The 21,268-nt window shown below is 45.7% G+C and overlaps 1 protein-coding gene across 7 annotated transcripts in view; it reads left to right on the forward strand.

Moving 5' to 3' along the window:
* Window positions 1-21,268, forward strand: part of LOC120991489 (interferon-inducible GTPase 5-like) — a 166,317-nt gene that overhangs the window by 117,584 nt on the left and 27,465 nt on the right. The window contains exon 1 of one of the 7 annotated variants that reach the window (XM_040420324.1): window positions 3,003-3,132. The exons of the other annotated variants lie outside the window; for them this stretch is intronic. The gene's annotated coding sequence lies outside the window, so the exon portion shown is untranslated. Of the gene's footprint in view, window positions 1-3,002; window positions 3,133-21,268 lie in introns of those variants that run through there. 7 annotated transcript variants of the gene reach the window in all.

Genomic DNA, 21,268 nt, shown 5'->3' on the forward strand with positions numbered 1-21,268 from the left:
CTCCGCAATGACCGCCGAGTTGCCCACATTCTAACTTGTGCTGATTACTGGGTGGCCACGCTGCTGGATCCCCGTTACAAGGACAACGTACCGTCCTTAATTCCGTCACTGGAGTGTGATCGGAAGATGCGCGAGTACAAGCGCAGGCTGGTAGACGCGCTGCTGGTGGCATTCCCACCTGACAGCGGGGGCACAGTGGAAGCACAAGGCGAAGGCAGAGGACGAGGAAGAGGTCGCCAACGCAGCTGGGGCACCGCCAGCACCACCTCAGAAGGCAGGGTTAGCATGGTCGAAATGTGGAAAAGCTTTGTCAACATCGCCACAACAACCAGCACCACCAGCTGATATGGAACGTCTTAGCAGGAGGCAGCATTTCACCAACATGGTCGAGCAGTATGTGTGCACACGACTACACGTACTGAATGACGGGTCTGCCCCCTGCAACTTCTGGGTCTCCAAATTGTCCACGTGGCCAGAGCTAGCCTTTTATGCCTTGGAGGTGCTGGAGTGCCCTGCAGCCAGTGTATTGTCTGAACATGTATTTAGCACGGCAGGGGGCGTCATTACAGACAGACGCAGCCGCCTGTCTACAGCCAATGTGGACAAGCTCACGTTCATTAAAATGAACCAGGCTTGGATCCCACAGGACTTGTCTGTACCTTGTGCAGAATAGACATTTATACCACCATCAAACATACATTCTTGTACTCAAGTCAAATGCAATGATTCTTTGTTTTATTTATTTTTATTTGTCACAATATTTTGGGGGCTACCTTCCCCAATAAAAAATAAATAAAACATTGTTGGCTACCTCCTCCTCCTCCTCCTCCTCCATTGCTGCCTCCACCTACAACACCACATTCACCGCCTCCTCAACCTCCGACTTCATATCCACCTCCTTCTCTGAGTTGCAGGTTAATAATTTGTAATTTTTAGTTGTTTTATTTTATTTTAAATCATTTCCCGATCCACATTTGTTTGCAGAGCAGTTGCCATGCTCTTAAGCACATTTTACTGCCTTTTACATCCCTCTAGCCTTTTCAAGGACTATTTTAGAGCCATTTTAATGCAAAAAAGTGCCAATTTTAGTGTCCTAAATTGAAAAAATTCTTATTTTCAATTGTCGGGTGACATTTTACCATTTTTGGCGTATACAAACCCCTGCTGTGCCTGGGTGTCAGGGGCCTAAATCTCTCAAAATCCTCTGTTGTATTGCTGGGTGACATGAACCCCCTTTTGCCGTGAATGAACCCCTGCTCTGCATTGCTGACAGGGAACGAAATTTAGTGAAAACATCTGTTACTGATCGGAAGATGCGCGACTACAAGCGCACGCTGCTGATGATGGCATTCTCAGCTGACAGCGGGGACACAGTGGAAGCACAAGGCGAAGGCAGAGGAGGAGGAAGAGGTCGCCAACGCAGCTGGGGCACCGCCAGCACCTGAGAAGGCAGGGTGAGCATGGCCGACATGTGGAGAAGCTTTGTCAGCCTTGGAGGTGCTGACCTGCCCTGCAGCCAGTGTATAGTGTGAACGTGTGTTTAGCACGGCAGAGAGCATTATCACAGGCCGCAGCCAATGTGGACAAGCTCACGTTTATTAAAATGACCCAGGCCTGGATCTCACAGGACTTGTCCGTACCTTGTGCAGAATAGACATTTATACCGGCCTCAACCATCCATTCTTGTACTCAAGTGCACTTATTCTTTGTTTTATTTTGTTATAAATCCCAATATTTTGGTAGTGTTGACTACCTATTCCTCCTTCACCGCCGCTTCCTCCTTCACCGCCACGTCAACCTACACCGCCACATCCACCCATCCACCACCTCCTCAACCTCCTACTCCTAGATCCAGATTGTTATTTTTAATTTTTCTGTATTTTATGTTATTTTAAGTTATTTCCCTATCCACATTTGTTTGCAGGACAGTTGCCATGATCTTAAGCACATTTTGATGCCTTTTGCGGCCTCTAGCCCTTTCCAGGACTATTTTAGAGCCATTTTAGTGCCCAAAAGTTCAGGTCCCCATTGACTTCAATGGGGTTCGGGGTCAAGTTCGGGTCAAGTTCGGATCCCGAACCTGAACTTTTTTTTCAAGTTCGGCCGAACTCGTCGAACCCGAACATCCAGGTGTCCGCTCAACTCTAATTATTTTATTAACTTTACAAAGATTTTAATACATTTTCATTAAATTATTTTAACAAATAACAGTTTGCGTATTATGGAGGTTTGGAGCTCTGTGTCAGCGAAATAAAGCTGGTTGACATGGACTGGGGAAAAAGGGCCTGGAAGCAGAGACCCTGCTGCTCTGTTCTATTCATGGCTGGAGACTGGTGGATTGGGTGAGGCTTAGCTGAAGTAGGAAGGCTTAAAGGGGTTGTCCGGGTTCAGACATACCCTTATTTTCACCCAGGCAGCCCCCCTGAGGCTAGCATCAGAGCATCTCATGCGCCAATGCGCTCCCTTGTCCTGCGCTAAATCGCTGGTTCTTTTGTTTTCAATAACACACTGCCGAGCGGAAACTTCCGCCCGGCAGTGTGTTCAGTGACGTCACCGACTCTGATGGGTGGGCTTTAGCGCTGCCCTAGCCGTTTTACTGGCTAGAGCAGCGCTAAATCCCTGCGATTTAGCGCAGGGCAAAGGAGAGCATCGGAGCATGAACTGCTCCGATGCTCAAGTCAGGGGGGCTGCCGGGGTGAAAATGGAGGTATGTCCGGGTTCACCCCTTTAACATTATGTTGTGGGTACTGCAGACGGGGTATAGGAGAGAGGCTCCTGCTGCAGCCAGACTCTCCACAGTGAGGGGGGGGGGAGGGGGGGGGTTGTGCCTGAAATCTTGAGAGACAAAAAAAAAAAAAGATTTTAGTTGTAGTAATGAAGAAGATAGAAGAAGATAGATTTTTTCTGCCTTTTCTGAGTTTAGTGTTAATAACGGGATTCAGGTGACCGGTCAGCAGATGGCGAAAGAGATAAATGTTTCCATTTCCTTGAAAGGGGAAAAAAAAAAGAGAAAAAGCAAAAGGTTTTATTGTTTCACTTTCTCTTATCAAGAACTGGAGCAGAAGGTTTTGATAATCAGGAGACGCATTTGAAATACACAAAGCACAAAATTTCGGCACGTTACACCAACAGGTAAGTACAGGCACTTATTTAAGACGTGTCTGTCACTGAGCAACAAACAATAGTATTATCACCCTGTACGGGGAGATGAGGTAGTGATGGGGGTACTGCAGCTGTGAGGAGTGTGCTAGGATTGTATTATCTACTGTGGCAGCGATCAGGGTATTGTTACAGAGATTAGGGCACTGTGCCAGTAATCAGCTGTCATCTAACTTCTGCTGCTGCCAAAAGTTCTTGCCCTCAGTGAGGATGAGGAGGATGAGCCGTCTCCTCGCTCCTCTATGGCTGTTCTAGCGCCTCGCTCCGCCAGTACTGCCTCCTCTTTTTAATTGACTCAAACTCCCCCCCACCCATACTCCGTTCAAATTGTGATGATGTCTGAGGCTGGAGTGCCCCGCAGAGGACTGGGCGGCAGCCAGCAGGAGAAAGAAACTGAGGCAGACGGAGAGAAAGAGCATACCTCCCAACTTGTAAAAAGCACAAAGAGGCACAATATGTGCAGAGAACGTACCAGGCCACGCCCCCAAAACATAACTATACACACCCAATCCCACCCAGTGCCCTTACTGTCCCACATAGTAATTATTCCCCCTGCATGTCACCACACAGTAGCAATGCCCACACTGTGTCCCCTCACAGAACTTATGCCCTCATGTGCACCCCTCACAGTAGTAATGCCCCCATTGTGCCCCCTCACAGAACTTATGCCCCCATTGTGCCCCCTCACAGTAGTAATGCCCCCAGTGAGCCCCCTCACAGTAGTAATTCCTCCATTGTGCCCCCTCACAGTAGTAATGCCCCCAGTGTGCCCCCTCACAGTAGTAATTCCCCCATTGTGCCCCCTCACAGTAGTTATGCCCACATTTGCACCCTTAACAGTAGTTATGCTCAGATATGTGCCCCCTCACAGTAGTTATGCCAACATTTGGGCCCCTAAAAGTAGTAATGCCCACATGTGCACCCATATCACAGTAGTTATGCCCACATGTGCTCCCTCACAGTAGTTATGCCAAGATGTCCTCCCTCACAGTAGTTATGCCAAGATGTCCTCCCTCACAGTAGTTATGCCCACATGTCCCCCCTCACAGTAGTTATGCCAAGATGTGCCCCCTCACAGTAGTGTTTTGGATCTGATCAATGGTCAGTAAAGTTGATGTGCTGGTCCTAATTATAGAAGTAGGTTTACAGGTCTGGAGAGAAATGACACTGAGCGCTCAGGTGGGAGTCAGCGCAGATCTCTGGTTTATTGCAGAACAGCAGACGGTCTATATGTTAACAGGAAATGTAGAACAGGAGGATGCGGGGGAGGCGGTGTGGTGTCGGTCTGTACTATGTGCTATAAGCTATGTATTTTCTGTCACATCTGTGTGCGAGAGGAGGTTCACCCCTCCCCCCCCCCTCCAGGTGGGTGAAGCTGTTACTTTCTGTTTCTTTGAAGCTGCTTGCTTGAGCTGAACGGAAACCGTTTTGAGGCATATAATAAAGCAGAAAGCAAGCTTCTTGTTATAGGCGTTGGCTGGGTACCTGACCGCCATTTTAACTACAGTATAGTTCTCAACAAGCAAGTATCGATTTTGTATCAATAGTCCATAACAGTCCCCCCTTGGATACTTGATTGTAGACTTACCCTTCGCCTAGCGAATCCCCTGGGCATACCATTCATATCCTCTTCACCCGCAGTGGGGACAACCTACCCCTTCTAGGTAGGCTCCCGGTTGCTCGGACTTGTGGTAATACCCTGGGATTCATCTCACCCTATCTCAGCCAGGCATCATGGTGAGGAGCTGTGTTGAGCGATGTTTCCTTCTGTCCTTCCTCATCACCATAACGGAGCATGATGGGTGTTCATCAGTTTTCTTCACTCTTTTTAAAAGGCGGGTCACACAAGTAAAAACAAGCTTAATTACCATGTATATCCCCAATAGTATTAGGGCTACCTGTCATATTCCTTTGACAATTCCCATGAGCCAACCCCCAATACCTTTAAACTAGTTGGCGGGGTTAAGGAAGGAGAAGGTATCAGACCACCATGTATCTTTATCAGCTTTATGTCCAACCATTTATCCCTTAGATCCGCCACTTTCTCTAGACCCACCTTAACTTGCAAATTACCTTGCGGGTCTATGGAATGGCAACAAGCGGGTCCCACTACCTGGCACATACCTCCATCTTTGGCTGTAACATAGTCTAGAACTAATGTGTGTTGGTTGGTGACAATGATCAACTGGTTTTGCACAATGTTCGAGATGTTCATGAGTCTCATCACTTCCCATATTTGATCGTCTAGATAATCAGTTGCCACCACCAGATGATCCCACACCTGCACTATCATGGGATATATGAAAAGGCTACTAAGAATTAAATTGGAAATGCTCATTTCTACAACATGTGGCTTACCGTTTGGTCTGGGTGTGTTATCTTTGGCCCTGCGGTACAAGGTGTGTTTAGGAATAGCATTCATGTCAATCTCAGAGTGTGTTACTATAAAGCTGGCAGGAGTAAGCCTGGCGATGGTGCACAGGCCTGTGACATTCTCTGATAACCATTTGTACACTTTGTGTCCGCAAACTAAGTATATGTCTTCTGGAACTGCCACTGCTGTGTTATTGAATAATTGGGTAATTAATTTGGCTAATTTTATCCCTTTCACCAGCTCATATCCTTTTAACTGACCTTCGGTGTTGTTAGCTAATATACCTGTGATAAGGTCCTGTATGGTTGTTACAGGGTAGATCTTTTCCATTCACGGCATCTACACCAATACACTGCACGTGGCTGTTTTTGAGTCATTGCAACCTGAGTGTATGTGCGGACTAAATGTCATACCTTTGGTTTGTACCTGGAGACAATAACAGTGTGTCCAGCTAGGAAAACATGTGACATTAGCCCAGTGTCCCTCTTGCCAGGGAGTAGAGCTATAATCTATCGGGGGTCCTGATCTGTTTATCATGAGCCATGGGGCATCTGCCCGCCCTGCGACAGGTAAGGACACTTCCCTGTCCTTATCTTTTCTGGATTTAACTCAGTATATGCTAGTGAGAAAGATAATAGAGTTAGACAGGTCAATCAGTTCAGAAAGGTCCAGGGGTATTGCAAAATTAGGCATACTGGCTGAGCTCACGGGACTGGGGGTACAGATCCAACAATCTCTGAGTTTCAGTCTCATTCAACTCCTGTAATAGAATTTGATGGTGCCGTATCAGTGAATTGTCCCATTCATCACCCAGTGGTGTCAGCTCGAGTGTGAGCCTTTACCTTAATCACTGCCACTTGGGTGGGCAGGAGTACTGCTGCCATTAGAGCCGCTACTGCTGAAGCATTCTAGATTGGGGTTCCTGCGCAAGTGATGTAATCCCGGGCCTTCCATATTACTCCAAAGTCATGAACTACTCCAAAGGCATATCTAGAGTCAGTGTAAATGTTGGCAGTTGAGTATTTTGCCATGAGGCAGGCTTCAGTGAGGGCAATGAGTTCAGCCTCCTGTGCTGACTGGTCTGGGCGCAATTGTCTTTCACACAGCACCTCATGCTCACTAGTGACTGCCATGCCTGTATGGAACTTCCCCTTGTCATCGGCGTACCTTGAGCCGTCCACAAAGAGAGTCCAGTGTGGATTCAGTAATGGAGTGTCCTGAATTGATGGTGGTGTTCCTACTTCAACCTCCATCATTGTGAGGCAGTCATGTTCCGGTTCAGCATAAATTGAGGCAGAGGAACCCCATAGTTCTTATTCTTGAAGATCCTCTTCAGCCTGTAGATCAATAAAATCTTCAGATTCTCCAGTATACTCCCCCCTTGGAAGAGGGAGAAGAGCAGCAGGATTGAGGATGTGACATCTTTGAATAGTGACATTATCAGGTAGGAGCAGGCTACCTTGCAACCGTAGGTGACGTTGATTAGTCAGATGCCTAGGTTGTGTTTGTTGGAGAATGGCAGAAATGTCATGTGGTGCTAGAATAGTGAGGGGGTGGCCAAGTACCATATCAGAAGTGGTGTCCAGCAGGGCACTGGCTGCATGTAGAGCTTTGACAGAGGAAGGGGCTGCCCTGGCTACTAGGTCCAGTCTCTTTGTATGGTAGGACTTTGGGGTCCTTCAGGGTCACAGTGACTGGTGGGACATTGAGGCATCCGATATCCTGGGGTCCTTTGGCCAAGAGAGTATCGGGGATGAGGTGCAAAATGGTTTGCAGCGAATCCCCTTGCTCATATGAATCAGTGCAGAATTTTATTGTCAGACATCCGGCAGCCATAGGTGTCTCTTATCAGAAAGAGGATCTTAAACTAGTACAGCAGAAACTAACATTTCTGAGAAAAGAAAAGGTGGGGGTCAACTGATCCCCCGTAGCTGTCCTGCAATGTGGTGGAATGATCTGCAAATTTTGCTTTTGCAAAACTTCTGTACTTGCTCTATAAAGTATTCTTCATTGATCACATGATCCCGGGGGTCAAAGTTAGCACCTTACAGTTCAGGGGTGTGGATTTGATCCATTATCAGTAAGGAGTATTCACCTGTCTTGTTTTCCACAATGCTTTGCAGGTCTGACCATGTGCACCCATAGGTTTGATGCACTTGGGACGGTTTCCTGAAAAGGGGCATGGGGTGGGTCTCGGGATCTGGGAAGAGATTCACTATGGTGAACAACTGCTGTGGGGTGAAGGACACATATTTGGGCGGGCCCTGGGGACGTATTTGTGCCAGGGCTTTCCTAAGGGTTTCATAATTGCTCCTCTCTAGATCTTGCATGTTTCTTTGCAATGCAGTAATCTGAGACTGGAGGGCGGTGTTTGGGTTCTGTGCAGCTACCCTCGTTCCATGGTGCCAATTGGGGAGGGGTGGGAGTCCTTGTGCCTGACACAGATTCTACCACCTCGTCAGACTGCGTTTGATTGGGCTCTTCTGTCTGACCTCCCACCATTATGGGTCATGATCTGAAGGGGAGTCATAAAAGTGCCATCCGGGTGTATCATCGGGTACAGCGTAGAGATCACCAAGACAGTAGGGGTGACGGGGGGGATCCGGGCCAAAGGAGATTAAAGGCTGTGGAAAAGATGGCGCCGTAGCGGGGACTGATGAGACGTGCTGGGGAACATCAGAGGGGTGGTTATGTGGGCGTAAAGCACCACAGGCTAGGCAGGTATTACTGGAGGTGGAATTCTGTTGACTGCACACTTTACAAGTCCAGCCTTTTTCCTGTCTGACGGCGCCATTTTATAGGGTGGTGGCTGCTCTCGCCCACTTAATATAGCAGGTTTACAGTAGTATCTCCGGCTGTTTTCATCATAATTTTGTTCTCCCCTGTCTTTTCAAAATCCTTACTACAGTCCAACCACACATGGACGGTATCTATTAACTTTTCGTCCTCCAACTTCCCTCATTTTTCATTCAACAACGTCAGCCACGTAACAGGTCAATGTGCCACCTTTTGGTATGTTATACATTTTTTATAACTTGCTTAAACATTTAACAAATCGTTTTCCTCGTTTGTCCGCCACGTACTGCTCAGGGGAACAGTAACCCTTCGGGACACTTTCATTATTTCCCATCTTGCCTCTCTCTGTGGAGTAGTTACGCCAATATGTGCCCCCTCACAGTAGTTATACCCAAATGTGCTCCCTCACAGTAGTTATGCCCAGATGTGCTCCCTTACAGTAGTTAAGCCCAGATGTGCTCCCTTACAGTAGTTATGCCCATTGTGAGGAATATGAGGAGTTATGATCCAATGCCTGCCCATTTGCTGTCCGGGAGATGAGTAGCTAGCAGAGGAAACAGGCTTCACAGGTGGCCCTGTCTCAAAGCAATAAAGTGACAACCTTTCACCTCCATCAGCCTGACTGGAAGCAAGCTCCTCTGACAGGACGACTACCTACTGGGGGCCTGAGCTACTTATCTGCATCAAAAAATTCCCTGAGACATCATGGAACTAGGAGTTCATAATTATGAAATGACTATACATCTTAGCCATACACCACTTACATTTACGTGATCTCAGGGTCGAACATCCTCCCAAATCTCGCTCGCTTATAGGACACAGGGAAGGGGAGATACGGAGAACGCCTAGTAGGAGCCAATTAACAACGCTGTGTTTTGTCTCCAAATACACCATTGATCCGGGCACATCCATTGGCGCCAAAACCATCTCCCTATTACCTTCCGTTGAGGAGTTAGGATCCATATTGGGTTCTTGGATTTCTGGCTAGCATATCCAAGGGGAGGGGAGTGGGATCCTCCCAGGGGGAGAAAGGGACGTGACCAACTAAGGGTTAGCTGCCCATGTGAGGCAGGGGCCATCGTCTGTCTCTGAAGGGAGATCACGCCGGGTATCGTGTTCGGAGTGACCTGGAAATCCTGCTTGCTTCACCGCCTCCCGTGTGACTATAGCATCAAAGATTACAGCTTTAAAGGACCACATACATATCCAGTAACTGACTTATATCTGTTACCTCTGATTGCACCATCATTTGTATTTGCATATAGTGATGAGCGGCAGTAGTCATATTCGAATTCGCGATATTTCGCGAATATTTAGTAGAATATTCAGCGAATATTCGCAAATTCGGATATTCGTTATATTCTACGATTTTTTTACTCAAAAAATCGACAAGGTAATGAGCGCGTAATATGCGAATTTTCGTAATGCTAATTTTTATTGCGAATTTTTCAATTGCCGAGCAAAAACATGATTCCTCCCTGCTTCTTGCTTGTGGGCTAATGAGTCATAGCACTATATAGAATATATTCGTTTTTTCGAATATTTGTAATATTTTAAAACAAGAATATATAGAATTACAGCCAAAATTTGAAAAAAAAATCTAATATAGAGCAATTTAGCTAATATAGCGCTATAATCTTTTTTTTTAATAGTTGTAATTTTTTTTCCAATCTGAACTTCAGATAAGAAAAAAATTAAAACTATTAGACAAAGAAGATCATAGCACTATATAAGCTAAATTGCTCTATATTCGTTTTTTTTTTCGAATATTCGCTATATTGCTATATATTCTTGTTTTAGAATAGAACGAGTATTCGAAAAAACTAATATATTCGATATAGTGCTATATATTAGTTTTTTTTAGAATATTCATCATTTTTCCTATTTAAAGTCATGATTCCTCCCTGCTTCTTGCTTGTGGGCCAATGAGTCATTGGCCCACAAGCAAGAAGCAGGGAGGAATCATGTTTTTACTCGGCAATTGAAAAATTTGCAATTAAAAATTTGCATTATGAAAATTTGCAACAACAAAAAATCTTGAATATTTGAAATTACGAATATATATGGGCACTTGGAAGCTGTTTATCAGCAGAATAAAAGCATTTTTTTGGACACGTAATAAAGATACAAAGTGCACATGGATATGTTTGGAATGTGTTTGCAATCCACTGTGGGGCAATGCTGTTAGTTACAGAGATAAAAATGAGATTCCCTTTAAAGTGACTCCAAGAAGGAGCGCCATTTTAAATCTGAATAAAATAAAAAAAATTCTATTTGTACCTGAGTAATTTGTCACAAATTAAAGTTGTTCCAAATGTCCTGGCAATTGGTATATAACACCCCCTAGACTCCGAGGAGTCAGATATTGTAGGAAAACATGTTATCTCTTTTTGTTAATTTTTCATGAATTTTTGCTTTTTATCTCACTCCTCCCCCCTCCCTAAGCTTTTGAACACAATGACAGCAATAGTAAATGATGAGTGACACTGACATACATAGCTATGGGTAAATGCATGTTTGACAGTGTCAATATACAGCCTGTTTATAAACACTCCGCGCCGGCACGTCTCATGGTTTTCCATATCCCAAAGCTTCCAAAAATTGTCCCTTATTGGGTGCAGATGGTATTTAAATACATATGGTGTAATGGGAAAAATAATTGTGGCTTGTTAGGACCAAGTGTTTAAGAAGTAGTCATCAGTTGGGTCAGATCCCTGCCCCTCTTTAGGCTATTTTCATACTTGCGGTAGCAGGGTCCGGCAGGCTGTTCTGGCGGGGCAACAGCCTGCCGTATCCGAACTAACAGTAGCCGACCGTGCCGCCGGAAGATTGCTTCGGCCCCATTCACTATAATGGTGGCAGGCCGGAGGTCCAGCAGCAGTACGACAGACATGCCGAGCGGTGGCCGGACAAATACTACAGCATGCTGCCGTTTTTGTCCAGCTGCCTCTCGGCTTGTTTGCCTCTGGCTCGCCCCCATTATAGTGAATGGTGCCGGAGCTGACTTCCGGCGGGACGGTGGCCGGTGGGCTAGTGTTAGCACGGATCCAGTAGGCTGTTCCCCCGCCGAAACAGCCTGCTGGACTCTGCTACCGCAAGTGTGAAAGTAGCCCTACACACACATACACTTTAATGTCAGAAGAAAGACTGTCTCGTTCTGCATAACCGTACAAAAATTATGCCTTGACAGAGTCGGAATGCTGCCCATACAACTCGCACAAGAGTTAATTGTCAGAAAAAAAAGTGGCTCGTTGAGAACAAGCCTAGAAAAATTCTCCCCTTTTATTGGGAGCAGCAGCAGCAGTGTGGATGCGGAAAGAGTAGGGTAATTGTGGCAAATGGCCACAAAGGCAGTGCCAAAGCAGCATAGCATGGAGCATACAAAGCAGTAGATGTGGAGTAGTAATTGTAGTGGCAACTGTGTAGTAGTAATGGTAGTGGCAGTAGGGGACTAGCAGCAGGGAATAGCAGCTGCGCAGGTGTCAACAGCAGCAGCCATATGGTATGAAACATGATCGTAGGAAGGCAGGCAGTACAGTGGCATGATGGCAGCAGCCATGTGGTACACAACATGAGGGTAGGTAGGCAGGCAGCGGCAGTGTCAATGTGGGGCACCATCACCAAAGGCAGATCTATTTATCAGAATAAAGGGAAAGAGCAGGCACAACCACCTTTTGGGGTATAGATCAGCAGTTTACTTCAATAATAAAATCAATACTAAAATCCCATATCAGCAATCACATTCAATCAATATACACAGCATTCAACATGGCAGCAATATAAGGTAGCAGTAGCAATATAGCAGCAAAAATAAATAGCAGCAAAAATGTAGTAGCAGCAAAATGTCCACTGGTAGCAGCAATATAGTCCAATATTCAACTCTATAAGTTGTCAGAATTCAGTCCATACGGGTATGGATCAGGTAAACAAACGGATATATTAGGTCTCCTTAAATGATACACTTTTGAACACTGGGGGAGGACAATTTGGTCTGTTTGGCTGTCACAACCTCCCCTGCCACGCTGAAAACCCTATCTGAGATGACACTGGAGGATGGGCAAGGGATAACAGAGAACCAGGGTTCCAGTCTCCCTGTCCAGACACCCATGGGGTCAGGGAACACGGTATGCACCAGGGAAAGGCCACAATCATTTAGACAACAAGACAATAAAAATAAAAAAATTGATTAAAAAAAAAGGGCAGTTGGCTAGAAATACAAATATCATACAACAAAATAAAATTTGGGTAAAGGTGCCGAAGCGATGAGACAATTTATACTGTTGCTTACCTGGCCAGAATTCCAACACATGGCACAGGTCAGAAACATTACATTGGAGCGAAGGCGCGGAAGTGCGCCGAACTGGCATAACAACGAGGCAGCTTGCAGTACTTTTGCTTACCTGGCCAGGAGTCCAACACGTGGCACATTCTTATAAACACATTCAGACTCTCATATGATGAGTCCTGGGTCTTTTGTTTTACACTCTTCTGTTTTCCAGGCATTTTATTATGAGGCCTATAAATGAAAAGTCACGGGTTTGGTACACAGATTATTGAACGGTGCTAGCAAATATGCAAGTGTTTTTTCTGTAATTTAAAGATAGAGGTGCTATAAAATGTTGTGAATCCCTCCCCTTCCATAAACACACTCTACACTGGTACAGACAATTTACAATGGTAATAATACAATTTTTGCAGTGAAACATCTTTGAACTAAACGCTCTGATGCAGTATTACTGGCCCTTCACTAACATTAGGGTGTGACAACTAGACGCTAGACGCTGTGATGCAGCATGCATTTACTATTGCAGTTGTGAAAGAAAACTTTTTCTTTTTTGTTTGTTTAAAAAGATGGGCTTTGCAGGACTCTATGAAGTAGAACTAGTTGCGATAAGTTGAACCAACCATAAGCCTGTCACCAAATACACCTAATAGTGACCAGTTCTCACTCCTTCCCTAATTATACCCCTTAACCACTTCAGCCCCCCTAGCTTAAACACCCTTAATGACCAGGCCACTTTTTACACTTCTGACCTACACTACTTTCACCGTTTCTTGCTCGGTCATGCAACTAACCACCCAAATGAATTTTACCTCCTTTTCTTCTCACTAATAGAGCTTTCATTTGGTGGTATTTCATTGCTGCTGACATTTTTACTTTTTTTGTTATTAATCGAAATTTAACGATTTTTTTTTTTTTAAAATGACATTTTTCACTTTCAGTTGTAAAATTTTGCAAAAAAAACGACATCCATATATAAATTTTTCTCTAAATTTATTGTTCTACATGTCTTTGATAAAAAAAAAAATGTTTGGGTAAAAAAAAAAATGGTTTGGGTAAAAGTTATAGCGTTTACAAACTATGCTACAAAAATGTGAATTTCCGCTTTTTGAAACAGCTCTGACTTTCTGAGCACCTGTCATGTTTCTTGAGGTTCTACAATGGCCAGACAGTACAAACACCCCACAAATGACCCCATTTCGGAAAGTAGACACCCTAAGGTATTCGCTGATGGGCATAGTGAGTTCATAGAACTTTTTATATTTTGTCACAAGTTAGCGGAAAATGATGATTTTTTTTTCTTACAAAGTCTCATATTCCACTAACTTGTGACAAAAAATAAAAACTTCCATGAACTCACTATGCCCATCAGTGAATACCTTGGGGTGTCTTCTTTCCAAAATGGGGTCACTTGTGGGGTAGTTATACTGCCCTGGCATTCTAGGGGCCCTAATGTGTGGTAAGTAGTTTGAAATCAAAATCTGTAAAAAATGGCCGGTGAAACCCAAAAGGTGCTCTTTGGAATGTGGGCCCCTTTGCCCACCTAGGCTGCAAAAAAGTGTCACACATGTGGTATCTCCGTACTCAGGAGAAGTTGGGCAATGTGTTTTGGGGTGTCATTTTACATATACCCATGCTGGGTGAGATAAATATCTTGGTCAAATGCAAACTGTGTATAAAAAAACTGGGAAAAGTTGTCTTTTGCCAAGATATTTCTCTCACCCAGCATGGGTATATGTAAAATGACACCCCAAAACACATTGCCCAACTTCTCCTGAGTACGGAGATACCACATGTGTGACACTTTTTTGCAGCCTAGGTGGGCAAAGGGGCCCACATTCCAAAGAGCACCTTTCGGATTTCACCGGCCATTTTTTACAGATTTTGATTTCAAACTACTTACCACACATTAGGGCCCCTAGAATGCCAGGGCAGTATAACTACCCCACAAGTGACCCCATTTTGGAAAGAAGACACCCCAAGGTATTCCGTGAGGGGCATGGCGAGTCTCTAGAATTTTAAATTTTTAGTCACAAGTTAGCGGAAAATGACTATTTTTTTTTTTTTTTCTTACAAAGTCTCATATTCCACTAACTTGTGACAAAAAATAAAAACTTCCATGAACTCACTATGCCCATCACGAAATACCTTGGGGTGTCTTCTTTCCAAAATGGGGTCACTTGTGGGGTAGTTATACTGCCCTGGCATTTTAGGGGCCCAAATGCGTGAGAAGTAGTTTGAAATCAAAATCTGTAAAAAATGGCAGGTGAAATCTGAAAGGTGCTCTTTGGAATGTGGGCCCCTTTGCCCACCTAGGCTGCAAAAAAGTGTCACAAATCTGGTATTGCTGTACTCAGGAGAAGTTGGGAAATGTGTTTTGGGGTGTCATTTTACATATACCCATGAAGGGTGAGATAAATATCTCGGTCAAATGCCAACTTTGTATAAAAAAAATGGGAAAAATTTTCTTTTGCCAAGATATTTCTCTCACCCAGCATGGGTATATGTAAAAAGACACCCCAAAACACATTGCCCAACTTCTCCTGAGTACGGGGATACCAGATGTGTGACACTTTTTTGCAGCCTAGGTGGGCAAAGGGGCCCACATTCAAAGAGCACCTTTCAGATTTCACCGGCCATTTTTTACAGATTTTGATTTCAAACCACTTCTCACGCATTCGGCCCCTAAAATGCCAGGGCAGTATAACTACCCCACAAGTGACCCCATTTTGGAAAGAAGACACCCCCAGGTATTTCGTGATGGGCATGGCGAGTCTCTAGAATTTTAAATTTTTAGTCACAAGTTAGCGGAAAATGACTATTTTTTTTTTTTTTCTTACAAAGTCTCATATTCCACTAACTTGTGACAAAAAATAAAAACTTCCATGAACTCACTATGCCCATCACGAAATACCTTGGGGTGTCTTCTTTCCAAAATGGGGTCACTTGTGGGGTAGTTATACTGCCCTGGCATTTTAGGGGCCCAAATGCGTGAGAAGTAGTTTGAAATCAAAATCTGTAAAAAATGGCAGGTGAAATCTGAAAGGTGCTCTTTGGAATGTGGGCCCCTTTGCCCACCTAGGCTGCAAAAAAGTGTCACAAATCTGGTATTGCTGTACTCAGGAGAAGTTGGGAAATGTGTTTTGGGGTGTCATTTTACATATACCCATGAAGGGTGAGATAAATATCTCGGTCAAATGCCAACTTTGTATAAAAAAAATGGGAAAAATTTTCTTTTGCCAAGATATTTCTCTCACCCAGCATGGGTATATGTAAAAAGACACCCCAAAACACATTGCCCAACTTCTCCTGAGTACGGGGATACCAGATGTGTGACACTTTTTTGCAGCCTAGGTGGGCAAAGGGGCCCACATTCAAAGAGCACCTTTCAGATTTCACCGGCCATTTTTTACAGATTTTGATTTCAAACCACTTCTCACGCATTCGGCCCCTAAAATGCCAGGGCAGTATAACTACCCCACAAGTGACCCCATTTTGGAAAGAAGACACCCCCAGGTATTTCGTGATGGGCATAGTGAGTTCATGGAAGTTTTTATTTTGTCACAAGTTAGTGGAATATGAGACTTTGTAAGAAAAAAAAGAATCATCATTTTCCGCTTACTTAGGACAAGAAATAAAAAATTCTAGGAACTCGCCATGCCCCTCACAGAATACCTTGGGGTGTCTTCTTTCCAAAATGGGGTCACTTGTGGGGTAGTTATACTGCCCTGGCATTCTAGGGGCCCTAATGTGTGGTAAGTAGGTAAATGACCTGTGAAATCCGAAAGGTGCTCTTTGGAATGTGGGCCCCTTTGCCCATCTAGGCTGCAAAAAAGTGTCACACATGTGGTATCGCCGTATTCAGGAGAATTTGGGCAATGTGTTTTGGGGTGTCTTTTTACATATACCCATGCTGGGTGAGATAAATATCTCGGCAAAAGACAACTTTTCCCATTTTTTATACAAAGTTGGCATTTGACCAAGATATTTATCTCACCCAGCATGGGTATATGTAAAATGACACCCCAAAACACATTGCCCAACTTCTCCTGAGTACGGCGATACCAGATGTGTGACACTTTTTTGCAGCCTAGATGCGCAAAGGGGCCCACATTCCTTTTATGAGGGCATTTTTAGACATTTGGATCCCAGACTTCTTCTCACGCTTTAGGGCCCCTAGAATGCCAGGGCAGTATAAATACCCCACATGTGACCCCATTTTGGAAAGAAGACACCCCAAGCTATTCAATGAGGGGCATGGCGAGTTCATAGAATTTATTTTTTTTTTGGCACAAGTTAGCGGAAATTTATTTATTTATTTTTTTCTCACAAAGTCTCCCTTTCCGCTAACTTGGGACAAAAATTTCAATCTTTCATGGACTCAATATGCCCCTCAGCGAATACTTTGGGGTGTCTTCTTTCCGAAATGGGGTCACATGTGGGGTATTTATACTGCCCTGGCATTCTAGGGGCCCTAAAGCGTGAGAAGAAGTCTGGAATATAAATGTCTAAAAAAATCTACGCATTTGGATTCCGTGAGGGGTATGGTGAGTTCATGTGAGATTTTATTTTTTGACACAAGTTAGTGGAATATAAAACTTTGTAAGAAAAAAATAATAATTTCCGCTAACTTGGGCCAAAAAAATGTCTGAATGGAGCCTTACAGGGGGGTGATCAATGACAGGGGGGTGATCAATGACAGGGGGGGGTGATCAATGACAGGGGGGTGATCAGGGAGTCTATATGGGGTGATCACCCCCCTGTCATTGATCACCCCCCTATAAGGCTCCATTCAGATGTCCGTATGTGTTTTGCGGATCCAATCCATGTATCCGTGGATCCGTAAAAAACATACGGACATCTGAATGCAGCCTTACAGGGGGGTGATCAATGACAGGGGGGTGATCAATGACAGGGGGGTGATCAGGGAGTCTATATGGGGTGATCACCCCGCTGTCATTGATCATCCCCCTATAAGGCTCCATTCAGATGTCCGTATGTGTTTTGCGGATCCGATCCATGTATCCGCGGATCCGTAAAAAACATACGGACATCTGAATTCTGCCTTACAGGGGGGTGATTAATGACAGGGGGGTGATCAATGACAGGGGGGTGATCAGGGATTCTATATGGGGTGATCACCCCCCTGTCATTGATCACCCCCCTATAAGGTTCCATTCAGATGTCCGTATGTGTTTTGCGGATCCGATCCATGTATCCGTGGATCCGTAAAAAACATACGGACATCTGAATGCAGCCTTACAGGGGGGTGATCAATGACAGGGGGGTGATCAATGACAGGGGGGTGATCAGGGAGTCTATATGGGGTGATCACCCCCCTGTAAGGCTCCATTCAGACGTCTGTATGTGTTTTGCGGATCCGATCCATGGATCTGTAAAAAACACAAGGACATCTGAATGCAGCCTTACAGGGGGGTGATCAATGACAGGGGGGTGATCAATGACAGGGGGCTGATCAGGGAGTCTATATGGGGTGATCACCCCCCTGTAAGGCTCCATTCAGACGTCTGTATGTGTTTCGCGGATCCGATCCATGTATCCGTGGATCCGTAAAAAACATACGGACATCTGAATGCAGCCTTACAGGGGGGTGATCAGGGAGTCTATATGGGGTGATCACCCCCCTGTCATTGATCATCCCCCTGTAAGGCTCCAATAAGACGTCCGTATGTGTTTTGCGGATCCGATCCATGTATCAGTGGATCCGTAAAAATCATACGGACGTCTGAATGGAGCCTTACAAGGGGGTGATCAATGACAGGGGGGTGATCAATGACAGGGGGGTGATCAGGGAGTCTATATGGGGTGATCACCCCGCTGTCATTGATCATCCCCCTATAAGGCTCCATTCAGATGTCCGTATGTGTTTTGCGGATCCGATCCATGTATCCGTGGATCCGTAAAAAACATACGGACATCTGAATTCTGCCTTACAGGGGGGTGATTAATGACAGGGGGGTGATCAATGACAGGGGGGTGATCAGGGAGTCTATATGGGGTGATCACCCCCCTGTCATTGATCACCCCCCTATAAGGTTCCATTCAGATGTCCGTATGTGTTTTGCGGATCCGATCCATGTATCCGTGGATCCGTAAAAACATACGGACATCTGAATGCAGCCTTACAGGGGGGTGATCAATGACAGGGGGGTGATCAATGACAGGGGGGTGATCAGGGAGTCTATATGGGGTGATCACCCCCCTGTAAGGCTCCATTCAGACGTCTGTATGTGTTTTGCGGATCCGATCCATGGATCCGTAAAAAACACAAGGACATCTGAATGCAGCCTTACAGGGGGGTGATCAATGACAGGGGGGTGATCAATGACAGGGGGCTGATCAGGGAGTCTATATGGGGTGATCACCCCCCTGTAAGGCTCCATTCAGACGTCTGTATGTGTTTCGCGGATCCGATCCATGTATCCGTGGATCCGTAAAAAACATACGGACATCTGAATGCAGCCTTACAGGGGGGTGATCAGGGAGTCTATATGGGGTGATCACCCCCCTGTCATTGATCATCCCCCTGTAAGGCTCCAATAAGACGTCCGTATGTGTTTTGCGGATCCGATCCATGTATCAGTGGATCCGTAAAAATCATACGGACGTCTGAATGGAGCCTTACAAGGGGGTGATCAATGACAGGGGGGTGATCAATGACAGGGGGGTGATAAGGGAGTCTATATGGGGTGATCACCCCCCTGTCATTGATCACCCCCCTATACCCCCCTATAAGGCTCCATTCAGATGTCCGTATGTGTTTTGCGGATCCGATCCATGTATCCGTGGATCCGTAAAAAACATACGGACATCTGAATGCAGCCTTACAGGGGGGTGATCAATGACAGGGGGGTGATCAGGGAGTCTATATGGGGTGATCACCCCCTGTCATTGATCACCCCCCTGTAAGGCTCCATTTAGACGTCTGTATGTGTTTTGCGGATCCGATCCATGTATCCGTGGATCCGTAAAAAACATACGGACATCTGAATGCAGCCTTACAGGGGGGTGATCAATGACAGGGGGGTGATCAATGACAGGGGGGTGATCAGGGAGTCTATATGGGGTGATCACCCCCGTCATTGATCACCCCCCTGTAAGGCTCCATTCAGACGTCCGTATGTGTTTTGCGGATCCGATCCATGTATCAGTGGATCCGTAAAAATCATACAGATGTCTGAATGGAGCCTTACAGGGGGGGTGATCAATGACAGGGGGGTGATCAGGGAGTCTATATGGGGTGATCAGGGGTGAATAAGGGGTTAATAAGTGACGGGGGGGTGTAGTGTAGTGGTGTTTGGTGCTACTTATTACTGAGCTGCCTGTGTCCTCTGGTGGTCGATCCAAACAAAGGGGACCACCAGAGGACCAGGTAGCAGGTATATTAGACGCTGTTATCAAAACAGCGTCTAATATACCTGTTAGGGGTTAAAAAAAAATCGCATCTCCAGCCTGCCAGCAAACGATCGCCGCTGGCAGGCTGTAGATCCACTAGCTTACCTTCCGATCCTGTGAACGCGCGCGCCTGTGTGCGCGCGTTCACAGGAAATCTCGCGTCTCGCAAGATGACGCATATATGCGTGACTCTGCGCAGGGCTGCCACCTCCGGAACGCGATCCTGCGTTAGGCGGTCCGGAGGTGGTTAATATACCCCACATTCCCAAATATTCTCTTCTTATAACTAGAGATGAGCGAATTGAAGTTGACAAAAAGTGGAATTCGATCCGAATTTCAGGAAAAATTTGATTTGTCCCGAAGTCAAATTTCCTTGCACTTTGTGGTAATGAATGACATTTTTTCAAAAATTGCTGCTGCACATGTTAGAACGAGGAACTAAGAACTGTGGGAACAAGGGATCACCCACAATGCCATGCATGCAGCCAATCAGCAGCCAGCCGACCCCTGTGATGCCACAGCTCTATAAAAAGCCTCAGCCTGCTCGGTCTCTGTTATTTTCCAGTGTACTTAGTGCAGGGAGAGACATGACAGGCGCTAGGGACAGGAAAGACAAAAAAGCTATTGAACTGTTCAGAGAAAGATCATTTATAGTCAGGGGCGGACTGACCGGTCGGGCACTTCGGACATGGTCCGAGGGCCCGACCGGGATGGGGGCCCGCCCCAGAATAACATAACACCGGGCCCCGCTCACTGTAATAGTAATATTCCTATGTGAACAACTTGAAATCCCCTGCGATCCTCTCCCTCTCTGTACTCACAACCTCAGCAGCAGGCAGTGTAATAGGAGCCGACAGTGGAAGCTAGCCCCGTCCCTCCCCGCCCTCCAACCAATCAGAGGCAGCCAGCAGTCCAGCACTGACTCACAGCACATGGGGAGGAGTCGCAGGGACTCGGAGAATCGTCTGAGAGTTTATTAGTTAAAAGAATCGAATGAGTCAGAGACTGTGTCACCGAGTCCTGCCAGACTTCCTGCTCTGCGGCTCCCTGTCTCCCGACAAGTCCGTCCGGGGGGGGTGGTATAGTATTGCATGTAGCAGAGCTGTGTGTGTGTACAGGGTGCTTGCAGCAATGTAGCAGAACTGTGTGTGTGTACAGGGTGCTTGCAGCAATGTGGCAGAGCTGTGTGTGTACAGGGTGCTTGCAGCAATGTAGCAGAACTGTGTGTGTGTACAGTCGTG

The sequence above is a fragment of the Bufo bufo genome, chromosome 1 (assembly GCF_905171765.1).
Source record: "Bufo bufo chromosome 1, aBufBuf1.1, whole genome shotgun sequence".
In the NCBI taxonomy this organism is placed as follows: Eukaryota; Metazoa; Chordata; class Amphibia; order Anura; family Bufonidae; genus Bufo; species Bufo bufo.